The sequence below is a fragment of the Hyla sarda genome, chromosome 1, assembly GCF_029499605.1.
Source record: "Hyla sarda isolate aHylSar1 chromosome 1, aHylSar1.hap1, whole genome shotgun sequence".
Lineage (NCBI taxonomy): Eukaryota > Metazoa > Chordata > Amphibia > Anura > Hylidae > Hyla > Hyla sarda.
This window is the reverse complement of record NC_079189.1, coordinates 557,608,596-557,626,124: the sequence shown is the minus strand read 5'-3', so window position 1 is coordinate 557,626,124 and position 17,529 is coordinate 557,608,596. Positions and strand designations below refer to the sequence as shown.

The 17,529-nt window shown below is 45.8% G+C and overlaps 1 long non-coding RNA gene across 2 annotated transcripts; it reads left to right on the top strand.

The window, feature by feature from the left end:
* Positions 1 to 974: 974 nt before the first annotated feature.
* Positions 975 to 15,731, top strand: LOC130293425 (uncharacterized). 2 transcript variants are annotated; one of them, XR_008848205.1, is made up of 4 exons: positions 975 to 1,499; positions 1,629 to 1,836; positions 10,162 to 10,219; positions 12,783 to 15,731. It is a non-coding gene; the product is annotated as an uncharacterized LOC130293425 (long non-coding RNA). The 2 variants fall into 2 exon arrangements; XR_008848204.1 differs by lacking the exons at positions 975 to 1,499; positions 1,629 to 1,836 and adding an exon at positions 8,638 to 8,760.
* Positions 15,732 to 17,529: the final 1,798 nt, after the last annotated feature.

Here is a 17,529-nt window from a genome sequence, read left to right as displayed (position 1 = left end):
TACTCCAGTGGAAAACTTTTTTTTTAAATCAACTGGTGCCAGAAAATTAAACAGATTTGTAAATTACTTCTATTGAAGAATCTTAATCCTTCCAGTATTTATTAGCAGCTGTATACTACAGAGGAAATTATTTTCTTTTGGGATTTCTTTTCTGTCACGACCACAGTGCTCTCTGCTGACACCTCTGTCCATTTTAGGAACTGTCCAGAACAGCATATGTTTGCTCTGGACAGTTCCTGACATGGACAGAGGTGTCAGCAAAGAGCACTGTGGTCGTGACAGAAAAGAAATCCCAAAAGAAAATAATTTCCTCTGTAGTATACAGATACTAATAAGTACTGGAAAGATTAAGATTTTAAGAAAGGGCTCATTGTCCAGGCAAAATAAATCGGAAACATTCAGATTTTTTTTTAGCAATTTTCAAACCTGTCAATGGACTTTTTTTTTTATTTTTTTTAGATGTAAATGGCTTAAAACAAGTCCTTTGCACTTAAATTTTATGTCCATAATAATTACAGATGTAAAATAGAAATACGTGTGAACTGACAGATGTTACTTGTAAATGGCTTTTAGGACATACCATGACAAGTTAAGCTAGTGTGTATAGAGAGGTATATGTGTAACTTGTTAAATTAAATCATAAAAAAAAGAACAGTAGCATAAAATAAAAATTTCCTGAGTAGCAAAATGTAGAAATGTACTCATTTTTTTTTTTTTTGCTCCCCCTCCAGTAAAAAAAATGATTAAATAAATAAATTAAAAAAATACATTCATAAAGATTAAAAGCTATTTTATAGAGATGTTGGGGAAGATTTATCAAAACCTGTGCAAAGGAAAAATTGCCCAGTTGCCCATAGCAACCAATCAGATCGCTTCTTTCATTTTGCAGAGGCCTTGTAAAAAATGAAAGAAGTAATCTGATTGGTTGCTATGGGCAACTAGGCAACTTTTCCTCTGGAGAGGTTATGATAAATCTCCCCCGTTGTGCCTAAAATAATATAAAAGTTCTAGTCAGAGGCGTAGCTTGTAGTTTCTGGCTCCCAATGCAAAATCTGCAACAGGGCCCCAAATGCCAATTATGATACTGGTCTCTTATGGGGCAGATGTGTTTTGTGACACGCTTAGGCACCAGGGCCCCTGTGCCACTGTTACTTCTATAGCTATGCCCCTGGTTCTAGCTATTCAACGGGTTTTCATGCTTTGTCATATAGAGTTATGTAAGAACATTCTGCATCATAAGCTACTTCAGTGAAGAGGTGGAACCTGGTTTGGGAAAAAACTAAAAGTACAGGCTATACAGTAGGCATTGACAAAAAGCAGGTCAATATTGAAATGTTCTGGTGAAGGAAGAAAGATGGGCCAGAAATCCAGGAACAAGCCAAGGGCTAGGTAACAAAGACCAGACAGAACCAGGATACAATGGAACGGACAGAAGGTCAACCAATCCACAATCGGTCACTTTAAGTTCAAGTAATATGCAGAAGCCATATCAAAGTAAAGTATGGGCAAACAGATGGCATTATCTGTTTATTTGCAAGAGTATAGGGGTCACCATTGTGGGGTTTCCTAATTAAAATAACTAACAATTGTGCCTTCTCTCCTTGCATCATATCTACATTTGGTTTTAGGAAAATAATTTTACTGCTGCCGGTGTGTGACAGACAGGGTCGAGGGGTGGCAGAAGTTTCATCAGGCGTGAGAAACTCAGACGCATAATAAGCCAATAAACCAGGAGAGACATATTGTGGCCAAGGAACAAGAAAGATGCATTGCTGGTATACATAGGACAGAGTCCCCTGAGATGAGTCTAGAAAGCCCATAAGCTTTGGAGTTCAAGTGAGTGCTCCTTCTGTTCTTCTGTGAATCAGAGAGACTATCACCTTGGTCTAGATCTTAAGACTGTGTGCTGTGGATGTTATAATGTTCCACACTAAGGGCCAAAGAAAACCGCAACCTATGTCTGGTGTACATGTATTGCTGTGGCCCCTGAGACCTGAAGGGTGTATGAGTCTATCTCCATCATGTACCTTCGGGCAGCAAACCATACACATGCACCACGCTCCATATCTAAGATGCATTGTGTAGACATAGGGTTAAAATGTTGTGCTGTGTCTAGCGAGGTTCTTGGCATATCCCCATTAATGGCATCTATGCTGATGACTTTAACTTGCATATAGACGTTTACTCATCCTGCACTATTTGATGTGTCCATGACAGGCCTACTTTAATGTAAAATAGTCAGTGTAGCATTGATTTATAAAGAGAGCTCCATAAGCAGCATTACCGAGTAGTAATCATTAGATTAAGCAGCATTAACAGAGATTACATCAGCCTTTCTCCCCTTTGTAGCTTACAATAATATGGCATGACTTCAGTATGACTGATAGACCAATAAAATAAGGCAGGATTATTCTGGGCTAGGATCTTCTTTGGAGGTCACGTCATATCTCCAAGAACCACTAAACTCAATTAATCCATCGGGCCAAGAAAAGTGTTTTCTACAGTTGTTTCCAATTCAACATCATAGCAACTCATCGGCCGAACTCACATTGATACCTTCTGGTCCCTATAGTGATATGTACTGTAAGAAACATGTTCACAAACAGGAGAGCAATAAATTGTAAGTAGTTATTTTATGTTTTTAAAGACTAATACAATCACATGTAAGAGTAGGCAAACCCTGCATGAAACCCTCTCCCCATTAATAGTTTTGCTGGTGTCCCACAAGATAAAGCTCTACTGGGGTCTCAAGCTTGTGGTTCACAACAACTCTGTATGGGCAATGAGGTAGGAGAAAATAGAAAAGGCCCCCTTCACATCATGTTTTGTCTTTTGTTTACACATCGGCAATTTGTTGGCAACCTGTCAAAAAGGGACGCTGATGTATAGCCTGATGTGTTCCTGGCAGGCCTATTATAGGGGTACTCCACTGGAAAACAGTTTCTATTAAATCAACTGGTGTCAGAAAGTTCAACAGATTTGTAAATTACAACACAAAGAGAGAAACACAGCCGCACATCCACCATTTGTAATTTGATCTACTTGCTTCTCAGCATAATTTCAAAAACTAACAGGTTGTTAGTATACATTTTGATCAAAAAGTACATGCCCACTCGCCAGGTCAAGGCCACCTCATTAGAGTGGGTCCCTAACCTGACACTGGCGTAGCCCCCGGTGGCGACCACTGCCTCCGAGACCCCATGCCCAACAGGGGGAGGGACCCAGTGGCCAGGCAGCCCCACTGCTGCCCACTACTGCACGACCATGCTGGTGTGGCTCTCTGTGGCGGCCATTGTTTCTGTGATGCTTTGTCTATGGGGTGGAGTGGCCCAGAGCCAGGGGCTTGGTTGGGCAGTAGTGGGGCTGCCTGGCCACTGGGTCGCTCCCCCTGTTGGGCATGGGGTCTCGGAGGCAGTGGTCGCCGCCGGGCGCTACACCAGTGTCAGGTTAGGGACCCACTCTAATGAGGTGGCCTTGACGTGGCGAGTGGGCTTGTACTTTTTGATCAAAATGTATACTAACAACCTGTTAGTTTTTGAAATTATGCTGAGAAGCAAGTAGATCAAATTACAAATGGTGGATGTGCGGCTGTGTTTCTCTTTTTGTGTTGCACATTTGTAGTCTCTCCCTTCTTCCACAGCCAGCACTCCACTCCGCCACATAGGAGTTTATGTCAGGAAGGCAGACAGCGCAGCACCAACAGGCACATAAACAATAGTGAAGCCACAAAAAAAATGGCTTGGTACGTTTTTAGTGCCACATATGGGTTATTTACGTAGTCTGTAAAAATTCTTACACAATTATTTTGTGCCTCATTCTATTTTAACACAACATTAATTTTAAAATGTAGTGGGTATGCCAGGGTGTGCGTGTCCTAAAATTAACAAGGTGTGCAGTGTGTATTTTCAACCTTAAAATTAATAGAGTTATTAGTTATATAATACATTTTTTATATAATTAACATTAACATTCATGTAGTAGCTTTGCTTCATAAAGCTCTACTGGGGTCTCAAGCTTGTGGTTCACAACAACTCTGTATGGGCAATGAGGTAGGAGAAAATAGAAAAGGCCCCCTTCACATCATGTTTTGTCTGGCTGGCTGTGCATACTTTTCTGTGGATGTATGCACTTTCTGAAAGCCAGGTTGGACCTGGAATACATATGCGACTTTTAAACCCCTTGGATACGAGGGTTTTTCCATTTTTGCACTTTCGTTTTTTGCTTCAGTCTTGGAAAGCTCTGTGTTTCTGGGACTGGAGACATAAGGTCATGCCACACCCCCTCCATTTATGTCTATAGAAAGGAAGGGAGGGGGTGGGGCGTGGTGTGATGTCACATCTCCAGTTCCGGAAACACAGAGGTTTCCGAGACTGGAGCAGCAGCCCTGGATAGAATGCGGGTGCTGCACGAAGATTGCTGGGAGTCCCAGCGGCAGCCGCGATCAGACATCTTATCCCCTATCCTTTGGATAGGGGATAAGATATCTTTGGCCGGAATACCCCTTTAAGAAGAGATAAAAGTCATGGTTGGCCTTTAAGATACAGCATCTGTATAGTGGACCTTCTGGATTACAGAGCTTTTAGGAAAATGATGAGGGTCCCAAATAAGTTCATTTACCCAGTTTTAATGAATCTAAAGAGATCATTTTAACTAAAATGTGGAATTCAGGGGTGGACATCAACAACAGCAAACACTATATAGACCTCTTGTCCATAATCCTCACCAGTGCACAAGTACCATCTTACTATAGATCTAATAGAATTAGCAATGAGCCCCCTTCATGAACAGACCTGTACAATAATACAGGAATTTAGGTGCACTACTGTGGTAGATGTGAACAATGACTTTAGCTAACCCTCAAAACTAATGTTAAAATTGAGACATTAGCCAGTATATCCCTATATGAAGGACATACCTGAGCCCGCACACCAACGCCAAGGTTTCTCAAGTGGCACGGGACCTAACACTAAACCTACTGTTACGCCTAGCGCTCCGGGTCCCCGCTCCTCCCCGGAGCGCTCACGGCGCCTTTCTCCCTGCAGCTCCCCGGTCAGCGCTGACCGGGAGCGCTGCCCTGTCATGGCCGTTGGGGATGCGATTCGCACAGCGGGACGCGCCCGCTCGCGAATCGCATCCCAGGTCACTTACCCGTTCCCGTCTCCTGCGGTCATGTGCTGGCGCGCGCGGCTCCGCTCTCTAGGGCGCGCGCGCGCCAGCTCCCTGAGACTTAAAGGGCCAGTGCACCAATGATTGGTGCCTGGCCCAATTAGCTTAATTGGTTCCCATCTGTTTCCTGGCTATATCTAGTCTCCTCCCTTGCACTTCCTTGCCGGATCTTGTTGCCCTAGAGCCTAGTGAAAGCGTTTTTGTGTGTTTATACCCTGTGTACCAGAACTTTGCTATCTCCCCTGACTACGAACCTTGCCGCCTGCCCCCGACCTTCTGCTACGTCCGACTTTGCTTCTGCCTACTCCCTTGTACCTCGCCTATCTTCAGCAGCCAGAGAGGTGAGCCGTTGCTAGTGGATACGACCTGGTCACTACCGCCGCAGCAAGACCATCCCGCTTTGCGGCGGGCTCTGGTGAAAACCTGTAGTGTCTTAGAACCGGTCCACTAGCACGGTCCTCGCTATCCCTCTCTGGCACAGAGGATCCACCTCCTGCCAGCCGGCATCGTGACAGTAGATCCGGCCATGGATCCCGCTGAGGTTCCCCTGCCAGTTGTCTCTGATATCGCCCGACAGATCGCCCATCTAACCCACCAGCTGTCGGAAGTGTCCACCATTGTGCGCCAACATTCGCAACTTCTTCAGCAATCATCTCCTTCGCCAGCTCCTGCACCTCCTCCGCTGCGAGTGGCCACTCCTAGCCTCCACCTGTCCTTGCCGGACAAATTTAATGGGGACTCTAAGTTTTGCCGTGGCTTTCTTTCGCAATGTTCATTGCACCTGGAGATGATGTCGGACCTGTTTCCCACTGAAAGGTCTAAGGTGGCTTTCGTAGTCAGCCTTCTGTCTGGAAAAGCTCTGTCTTGGGCCACACCGCTCTGGGACCGCAATGACCCCGTCACTGCCTCCGTACACTCCTTCTTCTCGGAAATCCGAAGTGTCTTTGAGGAACCTGCCCGAGCCTCTTCTGCTGAGACTGCCCTGTTGAACCTGGTCCAGGGTAATTCTTCCGTTGGCGAGTATGCCGTACAGTTCCGTACCCTTGCTTCAGAATTATCCTGGAATAATGAGGCACTCTGCGCGACCTTCAAAAAAGGCCTATCCAGTCGCATCAAGGATGTGCTGGCCGCACGAGAGATTCCTGCCAATCTGCAAGAACTCATCCATCTAGCTACCCGCATTGACATGCGTTTTTCTGAGCGACACCAAGAGCTCCGCCAGGAAAAAGACTTAGATCTCTGGGCACCTCTCCCACAGTATCCGTTGCAATCTACGCCTGGGCCTCCCGCCGAGGAGGCCATGCAAGTGGATAAGTCTCGCCTGACCCAGGAAGAGAGGAATCGCCGTAAGGAAGAGAATCTTTGTCTGTACTGTGCCAGTACCGAGCATTTCTTGGTGGATTGCCCTATCCGTCCTCCACGCCTGGGAAACGCACGCACGCACCCAGCTCACGTGGGTGTGGCGTCTCTTGGTTCCAAGTCTGCTCCTCCACGTCTCACGGTACCCGTGCGGATTTCTGCTTCAGCCAGCTCTTCTCTCTCAGCCGTGGCCTGCCTGGACTCTGGAGCTTCTGGAAATTTTATTCGAGAGTCCCTAGTGAATAAATTTCGCATTCCGGTGACCCGTCTTGTCAAGCCACTCCACGTTTCCGCGGTCAACGGAGCCAAGTTGGATTGCACCATACGTTTCCGCACGGAGCCCCTTCTTATGAGCATCGGATCTCATCATGAGAGGATTGAACTTTTGGTCCTCCCCAATTGCACCTCGGAAATTCTCCTTGGACTTCCCTGGCTTCAACTTCATTCCCCTACCCTGGATTGGTCCACTGGGGAGATCAGGAGTTGGGGGTCCTCTTGTTCCAAGAACTGTCTAAAACCGGTTCCCAGTACTCCCTGCCGTGACCCTGTGGTTCCTCCTGTTTCCGGTCCCCCTAAGGTCATTAAGGACTCTGCCTGCCACAGGAAATGCCCCTCCCCCCCTCCCAGTCCCGTCAGGCAAGCCTCTGTGCCACCCCATGGCCCCCGTCCTGGTGTCACACTGCCCCGTGCCAGGTCTCGCCCTCTGCCCTCTCTCCCCATTCCTACTCCTGCGGTTCTGCCTGCCGTTGAGGAATCCCTCCTTCCTTTCCCGGTGTCCTCATCCCAGGGGAGGCAGTTACCCGATAAAGAGAAGGGGAGACCTAAGGGGGGGGGTACTGTTACGCCTAGCGCTCCGGGTCCCCGCTCCTCCCCGGAGCGCTCACGGCGCCTTTCTCCCTGCAGCTCCCCGGTCAGCGCTGACCGGGAGCGCTGCCCTGTCATGGCCGTTGGGGATGCGATTCGCACAGCGGGACGCGCCCGCTCGCGAATCGCATCCCAGGTCACTTACCCGTTCCCGTCTCCTGCGGTCATGTGCTGGCGCGCGCGGCTCCGCTCTCTAGGGCGCGCGCGCGCCAGCTCCCTGAGACTTAAAGGGCCAGTGCACCAATGATTGGTGCCTGGCCCAATTAGCTTAATTGGTTCCCATCTGTTTCCTGGCTATATCTAGTCTCCTCCCTTGCACTTCCTTGCCGGATCTTGTTGCCCTAGAGCCTAGTGAAAGCGTTTTTGTGTGTTTATACCCTGTGTACCAGAACTTTGCTATCTCCCCTGACTACGAACCTTGCCGCCTGCCCCCGACCTTCTGCTACGTCCGACTTTGCTTCTGCCTACTCCCTTGTACCTCGCCTATCTTCAGCAGCCAGAGAGGTGAGCCGTTGCTAGTGGATACGACCTGGTCACTACCGCCGCAGCAAGACCATCCCGCTTTGCGGCGGGCTCTGGTGAAAACCTGTAGTGTCTTAGAACCGGTCCACTAGCACGGTCCTCGCTATCCCTCTCTGGCACAGAGGATCCACCTCCTGCCAGCCGGCATCGTGACACCTACCTGTGCCATATGGGCAAAACCAGGGGCCAGTGGGCAATTACAGTAGCATTAGGTCCGACTCACAGCCTGCTCCCAGTTACCTCCAGTGTGGCTGAGCACACATACAATGGGAGGGGGGAGGCAGACTATAAGCCCCACCTAAGTTGGCTGATATGTTGCCGGACTCACAGGTGGACCTTAATGCTGCCTATAATAGAGATCAAGGTGCATTATTGTGGAGTTTATACACTTCCAAGTATAAAATTTAAGCAACAACAAAGACATGGTCTCAAATGGCAGGAGGTGCTCAACCATAAATGCAGTTGTGCATTTATGCTGAGGGAGCTGATCCTCCCCTAGCAACAGACCACAAGGGCAGGATCTGCTCTTCCAGCATAAATGCACAACTGCATTTGGGGTTGAGCACCTCCTGCCATTTGAGACCATGGGGGAGATTTATCAAAACCAGTGCAGAGGAAAACTTGCCCAGTTGCCCATAGCAACCAATCAGCTTGCTTCTTTCATTTTTATGAAGGCCTGTGAAAAATGAAAGAAGCGATCTGATTGGTTGCTATGGGCAACTGGGCAAGTTTTCCTCTGTACAGGTTTTGATAAATCTCCCCCCATGTCTTTGTTGATGCACAGATCTTTTGCAGATGTAGAGGCTTCAAATATAATGTCTGAATGGGTTTTCCCTCACATGCTACCTGGTAATATAAAAAAAATTTGTTGAGTTGTCTTGTGTTTGACCATGTTTAGAAGTTTTATGTATATATATATTTTTTAATCAGATTGTTTTTATTAATTATTATTTTATTAATTATTATATTAACATTTTAAACATTTTCAGCCCTGCTCAAGGCGAACAATGAGGGTGTGGGGTAAATCCAATGTTGGGCAACAAGCTTCTACAGTATTCATAGAATGCCCACCTTAGTTCCCACTGGTTCTTCAGTGCAACCAATAAGGCCCAGCACACAACATTTAGGAGGGAGAGGCAATTGTATCCCCTAAAGCCTATGTAGATTGGCTAAGACCTCCTGCCAAAATAGAATGAGCAGGGACAATCTCATATGATGTGGAGTAGGGTAGCATCAGCATGCCCACAATCAGGACGTAGACCAAGTCTGTGCAAAAGTACATGTGTAATCCTGCCTGCATCTATCTCTCAATAAACCCAGGGCATCTAAGCTGGCATAGATTTCAAGTATGAATAACACCTCTTTAGTTGCATGGAGAGGTTACACCCCCATTGCAAAATGCTGCACCCTCTTCCCATCCCCTTGGCTAGTGCTGCTCAGACTAGGGAAAAGCTCGAAATTTTTTTGCTTAAAAAAATGTATGTCTTCTCCTAGGTATGTGCAAGGCACAGCCCATGATAAGATCCCCCTTAGAGTTCTTTACTAAACATTTTGCTGTAGAGTAAAACATGCAGTAGTTTCCCCAAACATGTTTCACTGATACACATGTGACGTCCTCAGGGGCTAATGGAGCAATGCCTTAAAATGCTTTCAAATGAAGAATTTATTGTTTATTTGACTATTTGTCGCAAGTTTTTCTCCTGGTAATAACATGATTGAATGGACGACCATTCATTCTCAGCCTTAGGTTAAAAACAGAAGATTTTCCCATGCGTGTAGGTGTTGGGAACTATTTGCTGATTGGTCTGGTGGCCACATTTTGAAAATCAATTGCCTTTCTTTTTTATTTTTGGAATTCCAAACAATGCAGGCAAATTTTGCTATACTTTTAATGATCCACAAGACCAGAAATGTTATTCTGTTCCGATGTTTCTAAAAACAGAAGCTGTTTTTCATTGTAATGTTGCAATGTTCTACTTCCACCACAGTTTTCACACTGGTCTTTGACATATATATATAGTTAACACCCTGTATTTTGGCATCTAGAACTCATTATAACCCAGTAATACTGGAACCATGTAACACAATATGGACAAACTCTTGAAATACAGAAAAGAATATATTTTTTTATATTTGTTAACAAAAGCTTTTATTATGTAAACAATCTGCTTTTCATTACTATACTATTAGATTTCTCTTTGGCTATGAATGCTAATGAAGATTTTTTTTTTTCATGTGTTTGGATCGAAGAGCATTGTTCTGCATCATTTCACAGAATATCTGAGGAGGGTACCCTGCTGTAAAAGAGGTGAAGACTGAATTTACGAAGACAATGAGTATTATTCTAGGAAAAATGTTCTATACAAGTGTAATAAATGTTCTATGAACTGGATCATTTCCGTCTGATAAATATGAAGCTGAGATTAAGGGAATGCTCTGCTTAAAGAAACCCCCATAAAGAACGGCCTGGTGAATGCCCTTTTAGGTGTGCCACTTGGTAGAACACAGTGTAGCAGTTTTGCCCTTAAAGGGTTACTCAGGTGGACTAGTGCCAGAAAGTTAAACAGATTTGCAAATTACTTCTATTAAAAAATCTTAATCCTTCCAGTACTTATCAGCTGCTGTATGCTCCAGAGGAAGTTATTTTCTTTTTGAATTTCTTTACTGTCTGACCACAGCGCTCTCTGCTGAAACCTCTGTCCATGCCTGGAACAGTCCAGAGCAGGGTAGGTTTGCTGTGGGGATTTGCTTCTACTCTGGAAAGTTCCTGACATGGACAGAAGTGTCAGCAGAGAGCACTGTGGTCAGACAGAAAATAAATTCAAAAAGAGAAAAACTTCCCCTGTAGTATACAGCAGCTGATAAGTAAATTTTTTTAATTGAAGTATTTTACAAATCTGTTTAACTTTCTTGCACCTGTTGTTTAAAAAATAAAAAATAAATTCCACCGGAGTACCCCTTTTCCCCCTTAAGGACGCAGCTAATTTTCACCTTAAGGACGCAGCCCTTTTTCGCAATTCTGACCACTGTCACGGTATGCATTAATAACATTAATTGTTTTTTCGTGACATATTCTACTTTATGTTAGTGGTACATTTTCGTTGTTACTTGCATCCTTTCTTGGTGAAAAATCCCAAAATGTCATGAAAATTTTGAAAATGTACCATTTTTCTAACTTTGAAGCTCTCTGCTTGTAAGGAAAATTGATATTCCAAATACATGTTATATTGATTCACAAATACAATATGTCTACTTTATGTTGGCATCATAAAATGGACATATTTTTACTTTTTGAAAAAATTACAGGGCTTCAAAGTAGAGCAGCAATTTTAAAAAAGTCCATGAAAATTTCAAAACCTGAAGGGACAGATGTTACAGAACTACAACTCCCAACATGCCTGAGCAGTCTAGGCATGCTGAGAGTTGTAGTTTGACAACATCTGGAGGGCTACCGTTTGGGCACCACTGTAATAGTGGTCTCCAAACTGTGAACCTCCAGATGTTGCAAAACTACAACTCCCAGCATGCTCAGACAGCCTTTGGCTGTCTGGGCATGCTGGGAGTTGCAGTTTGGTAACCACTAGAAGGGCAGCAGTAAATTTTGCTTTACTGCCACCTTCCTCCCCCGTCCCACCGTCGCTTCCCTAACTGCACCGCTGATGATTTCAGCAGGCATCCCGGTCTGGTCCCCAACCGGCTAGTGGCGGGGACCGGAATTCCCACGGGCGTATGCATACACCCTACATCCTTAAGGACTCGGGATGCAGGGAGTATGCATATGCCCTACGTCCTGAACAGGTTAAGTGTTCCTTTAAAGGGGTACTCCACCCCTAGACATCTTATCCCCTATCCAAAGGATAGGGGATAAGATGTCAGATCACCGCGGTGCCGCTGCTGGGGAGCCCCGGGATCCCCGCTGCGGCACTGCGCTATCATTACAGCACAGAGGGAACTCGCTCTGCACGTAATCGTTATGTCACGGCTCCGCCCCTCGTTACGTCAAGGCCCACCCCTTTCAATACAAGTCTATGGGAGGGGGCGTGTTGGTCGTCACGCCCCCTGCCATAGACTTGCATTAAGGGGACGGGGCTCCGTCCCCTGTATCGCCCGTCATTACGCACAGAGCGAACTCGCTCTGTGCTGTAATGATAGCACAGTGCCGCAGCGGGGATCCCAGGGGTCCCCTGCAGCGGGACCGCGGCGTACTGACATCTTATCCCCTATCCTTTGGATAGGGGATAAGATGTCTAGGGGCGGAGTACCCCTATAAAGAATAACTTTCTATTTCTAGCTCATTTCCTTCATGAATTAAACCATGCTTTCACAAACACAGGACACAATTGTAGACTAAAGTAGGGATTAGGTTTAAAATAATATTTCTGTCTCACCATTTCACCCCTTATCCAATGGATACGATCCATTGAACGGAGAGGTTAATGCCCCCAGAATAAACTTAGCAGACTGCTCATGTGCAGCCAGCACTCTTTATATTGTTTAGGAAGCTGAGCTCAGCTCTGGCCTCTCATGCACAATGCACTTCATTAATTCTGGGGTGCAATTTCCCTCTACAACTCCCTGGGGGTCAGACCTCCACATGTTACCCCTATGCTGTGGATAGCGGATAACACGTTAAAGGGGTACTCCGGTGGTTAAGATTTTTGGCTATATTGCATCTTCTTTTAATGTTCATGTTTTTTGCAATTGACATTTATTATATGTTTGTGTAGCATTTGTCTTTTTTCTTACCTGTTTGTGGGCCAGGAAGTTCTGTAGTTCTGTGTTGGATCTCTTACTGTTGTCCACAACGTCGGCCATGTTAGGATTAGGCTGTTGACAACATGTCAGGGCTTTTTTTTTCTCTGTTCTTTCAGAACTGCATGAGAGAAATAAGCCACGCCCCCTCATCTCCCCCTCCAGGGAGACGGAGGTCTGCATGAGAGAAAGAGGCCACGCCCACTCATCTCCCCCTCCTGGAGGATGCAGGTCTGCATTACAGAAAGAAGCCACGCCTCCTCATCTCCCCCTCCCGGAGGATGCAGGTCTGCATTACAGAAAGAAGCCACGCCTCCTCATCTCCCCCTCCCGGAGGATGCAGGTCTGCATTACAGAAAGAAGCCACGCCCCCTCATCTCCCCCTCCCGGAGGATGCAGGTGTGCATTAGAGAAAGAAGCCAGAGCAGGGGGAGAGAGAGGACGTACTTCTGAGGACGCAGGTCTGCACTGAAAGAAGACAGAGAAGATAAGTGTTATCTGAAGGGGAGGATAACAAAGTGCATGGGCTGGGGATGTATAGACTGCAGGGGAATAAATCTCGGACAGGGGATGATTTCTGTGTGTGAAGGGGGAGGGGGACTCCTGAATGACACATGCTGGGAGTTGTAGTCCCTGTTATATGTGTGTATGCTAGTGTTTACAAACCAGTGTGCCTCCAGCTGTTGCAAAACTACAACTCCCAGCATGCCCTGACAGCCTTTGACTAGTGTTTCAACGTATCTTATTTAGTACAATAAAGATCTTAGTTCTATATTAATTTTGGATAAGGATAGGATCTGAATGGCTATCTTGGTGTGAATTTGGGGACTTTGGACCCCCTGCGATCTCCTGTCTGGTGCCCTGTTCTCCTCATACACATGGAGCAGAGGTCAACACACTCCCTCAATGCATCTCAATGGAAGAGCCAGAGATAAATGAGTGGTGTATCTCCCGCTGTCCCATAGAGATGCGTGGAGTGGGATTGTCGACCACCGTCGTTTTGTGCATGAGGAGAGCTGTGGTGCCTGTCAGAAGATTGAGGGGGATCCCAGTGGTTGGACCAGCCTGGTTTTCTATGGACTTCTGAATAATGCTGAGGCAGAGCATGAACATGCATGCTGTGGCTCCATTCACTGGTGGAAAGTTGACCTCTTTTCTCATGATCAGTGGGGGTCCCAGTAGTTGGACCACAACCGACCAGCTAGATATCCTCTATCCTGTGGATAGGGGTAACATTTAATCCCTGGATAAGTCCTTTAATGCTTCTATACCTTCTGGCCTACAACAGGAAAATGTGTGGTGGCCCAGTTCAGGAGCTGCACCCCTGTACCCATGCTGTCCTGTCAGCCTCCATACAGTGACCCCTGGGCCCCCCCTGCACCTGTATAATATGTATATTCTGTATGTATGTATAAGTGCCTGTGTTATATAGTGTATTGCATATAAAATGTGTTATGCCTTTATGAACAGTTGACATGTGATTAACCTGTTGTCATGAGATTGTAACCCAGTGAGGTAACAGTGACATAAGGGTGATCTATGGGACCCCTCAGAAGCCGTGGATGGAGCCCCTTCTCTTTCTCTTCCTGCTTAGTTGAGTTGCAGTAAGATCAAGTCCATTGTCCCACAGGTCAAGTCAAAACCTGGTAAGCTACAGAAGGGGTGAAGTCAGTCAAAGTCATAGTCAAGTCAGTCCAAGTCATCCTGTATCAAGTCAGTGTGGTCTGCATCCAAATTATCCAAGTCCACTATAAGTCCTAGCAAGCCCTAAGCCACTGGTCACCTCCATGGGCCTAGCTAAGCCTTATAGACTGTTACACCTGTCTGACTCAGTAAAGCTGCCGTTGTTCCGTAACTTTTCGTCTGAGTCATATGTACCTAGCCCAGGATCCAGCGGTTTTCCTTCGGGTGGTATAGAGGATAAACCCCACCCTGTCATAAACACAAATGGTTAATGCCATCTGCCTCTTGGGTAATTCCATCTGCCCTGCATCACACCCTCTACCTCAAATGGAAATACAGTAGCAGCAAAGACTCACTGAAAACAATGACATCAGAAGAGTAAACAGTAAAGTGTCAATTAGATAGAATAAATAACCACGAATACAGAGGGTTTTAAACTATGCGGCAATAACATTTTGTTGTAAATGTTCCCAAAATGCGTCTGAAGTTGCAGAAGGTACAGAAACCAGAAAGAACAAGACATCCCAGGGCGTTAGTAATGGCATGAATAATTGTATGTGAAAAGAGGAGGCATGTTTATCCCAAATCTTGTCCCACTAAAACTAAAGTGTTTCCCTATGTTGAGCAATAAACTTGTTAATCCTGAGGCTCTCTCTTGGCCTGACTAGAAAATAACTTTACCTACCCATTTAATGGTATCCCCTAGGAGCGAGTAACGGGAAAGACCATTCTATGAACTTCCTGTTCAGCTGCAAAATTGGAGATTCTCAGCAAAAAAACAAAGTGCTCCTGGTTTTCATTTGCATGTGTGGTGGCCCAGTACGGGATGGTGTTACCCCCTCCCTTTCCTGCTCTGTCAGGCAGTGTCCCTTCGTGTCCCTAGGGCCCCCTGCAGTGTTTCCCCCATTGTAAATATGTTATGCATTATGCTGTGTATTGTACCTTTAAGAAGTTATACTATGTGATTGTTACCCAGGAGATACTAGTGACCAGCTGACCCCAAGAGTGACCTAAGGAATCCCTGCTAGTCTCCACCATATAAGCCCTGGGTGGAGCTAGCTCTCTTTTTTCCCTCTCTTGGAGCTTAGAGCTCTGTGTGCTGCCGTCCAGTGCAGTTAAGCTGTCTCAGTGTGTTTGTCCGGAGCATTGGAAGCCTCAAGTCAAGCCCTGCATCCACAAGTCAAGTACAATTAAGCTAAAGTCACCGTCCTGTCAGTAACAAGTCAGTTAAGTCATCTGTCTACCCAGCGTGGCCAGCACTAAATTCTCCCATCCAACTTCAAGTCCCAGCAAGCTTGCAAGGTCTCTGTGTCACTGGTCACCTCCTTGGGATATTGGCTGCACTGCATAGACTGTTCCAACTGTCTACCCTCAGTAAAGCTACCGTTTTCCGTAACTTGGCGTCTGTGTCTTCATTGTCCCCGTGCCTACCCCAGGATCCGGCGGTATACCTTCGGGTGGTTATAGGCTAAAACACGCCCTGGCGTCACGAATACAAGGTGTTAATTCATCTGCCCCTGGGGTAACAACATGTGCCCTGCACCTCACACCACACCATACCACACATGCATAGAGGTCTCTGCTCTCCTTCCATCTATCTCTCCATCTGAGCTTTTCACTTATATCTACTTCTACTGTACAGTCTACATTTCTCTTCTCTACAGGTGGTCAAAGATTTTGGATACTTCCCAGTGGATTTGCTGGCAATTTAAACCTGGCCATAAATATTAGATATGTGAACCTTCTGATCTCAGAGGAACTGGCAAACCATCTAACGTGAAATGTCTTCCAGTGACTTTCTCCCCTCTCACCAATCAGAGGCCAAACAAGTTTGGGGTTATTTAGTTTGGGGAGAAAATACATCTTAGGGGCGATTTGATCACAATGTACAAATAAATGAATGGACAGTACAGAGATCTTTCTAGGGATCTTTTTATTGCCTAGACCGGTAACCATGACAAGGGGCATCCTCTACATCTAGAGGAAAGAAGGTTTCACCATCATCACAGACGGGGATTATTTACTGTAAGAGCAGTGAGACTATGGAACTCTGCCACATGGCTTTGTGATGTCTGACTCAATAAACAAGTTCAAGGGGGGCCTGGATGTTTTTCTGTAAAAATATAATATTAGAGCTTTAGAGGTTATGGATACTACAGTATATGTATGTGGATAGAACGTTAATCCAGGGATTTATTCCTTTTTTTTTTTTTTGCCATCCTCTGGACTCTTACTTTCAACCTTAAAAACTATGTTACTATGCATGAGTATTAGGAATGAGCAAATAAAATCTGACAAATCCAAATTTGTTACAAATATTCAAGAAAAATTTGGTTTGCAACTAATGTGAATATCGCCGCGATTTGATTGCGTGAATCGCTTCATTAAACTCCATTTAGTGCTGTCCAGGCTCCAGGGCATCTAAAATGGCGGATCCACATGTGAGGACATGCGGCAAGGAATCCTAGGAAGGCTGGAACAAGAGTAGGCAAGATGACCCTGAATCACATGCGGCATGCAGCCTATCAGCAGCCAGACACCCCTGTTAAGTCACAGCCCTATATATTCGTCAGCCATCTTGCGGCCAGTCACTTCAGCCTTTTATTGCAGAGAGATAGAGAGGGACAGACAGCAGTGTGTGTTGCACAGAAAAGCATTTTTACAGCAGTGATTCATCTCCCAGTTTACTACAGTGTTCTATTACAGAGAGCAGTGTGTTGCACCTCAAGCCCAAATCCTGCCTAGAAGCACTGATAGGGAAGGGAGTGAAATTGAGAGAGAAAGTGCAATTTTGGTTGTAGTACACAGCGACTGTGTGCAGCAGCACTGGTGTGTACTGCTGGTGTTGTACACACCATACTGTTTTAAAAGTACTACACCGCATTGTCCTCCCCTCATAAATGCATACCACATACGTACATCTAAATGGTGTATTATTTTGTTCCTGTTAAAGTCTTAAGGGTCTAGATACTGTAAAATAGAATAAGAAAAGGTTTTAGGTAAGCAAGTGCCCCCAATGGGTGTGTAGTCTGCTTACCAGAGATTGTTGTGCTGCGGGCACAACACCGTGATGTAGAATCATGGTGGAAGTGGAGGTCAGCTGGCCGCGGCATCCTTCTCAAGTGGCTCTAGGTCACTTCAGTACTTAGTAGATGCCTCTAGATACTGTGACAGGTCAGCCAA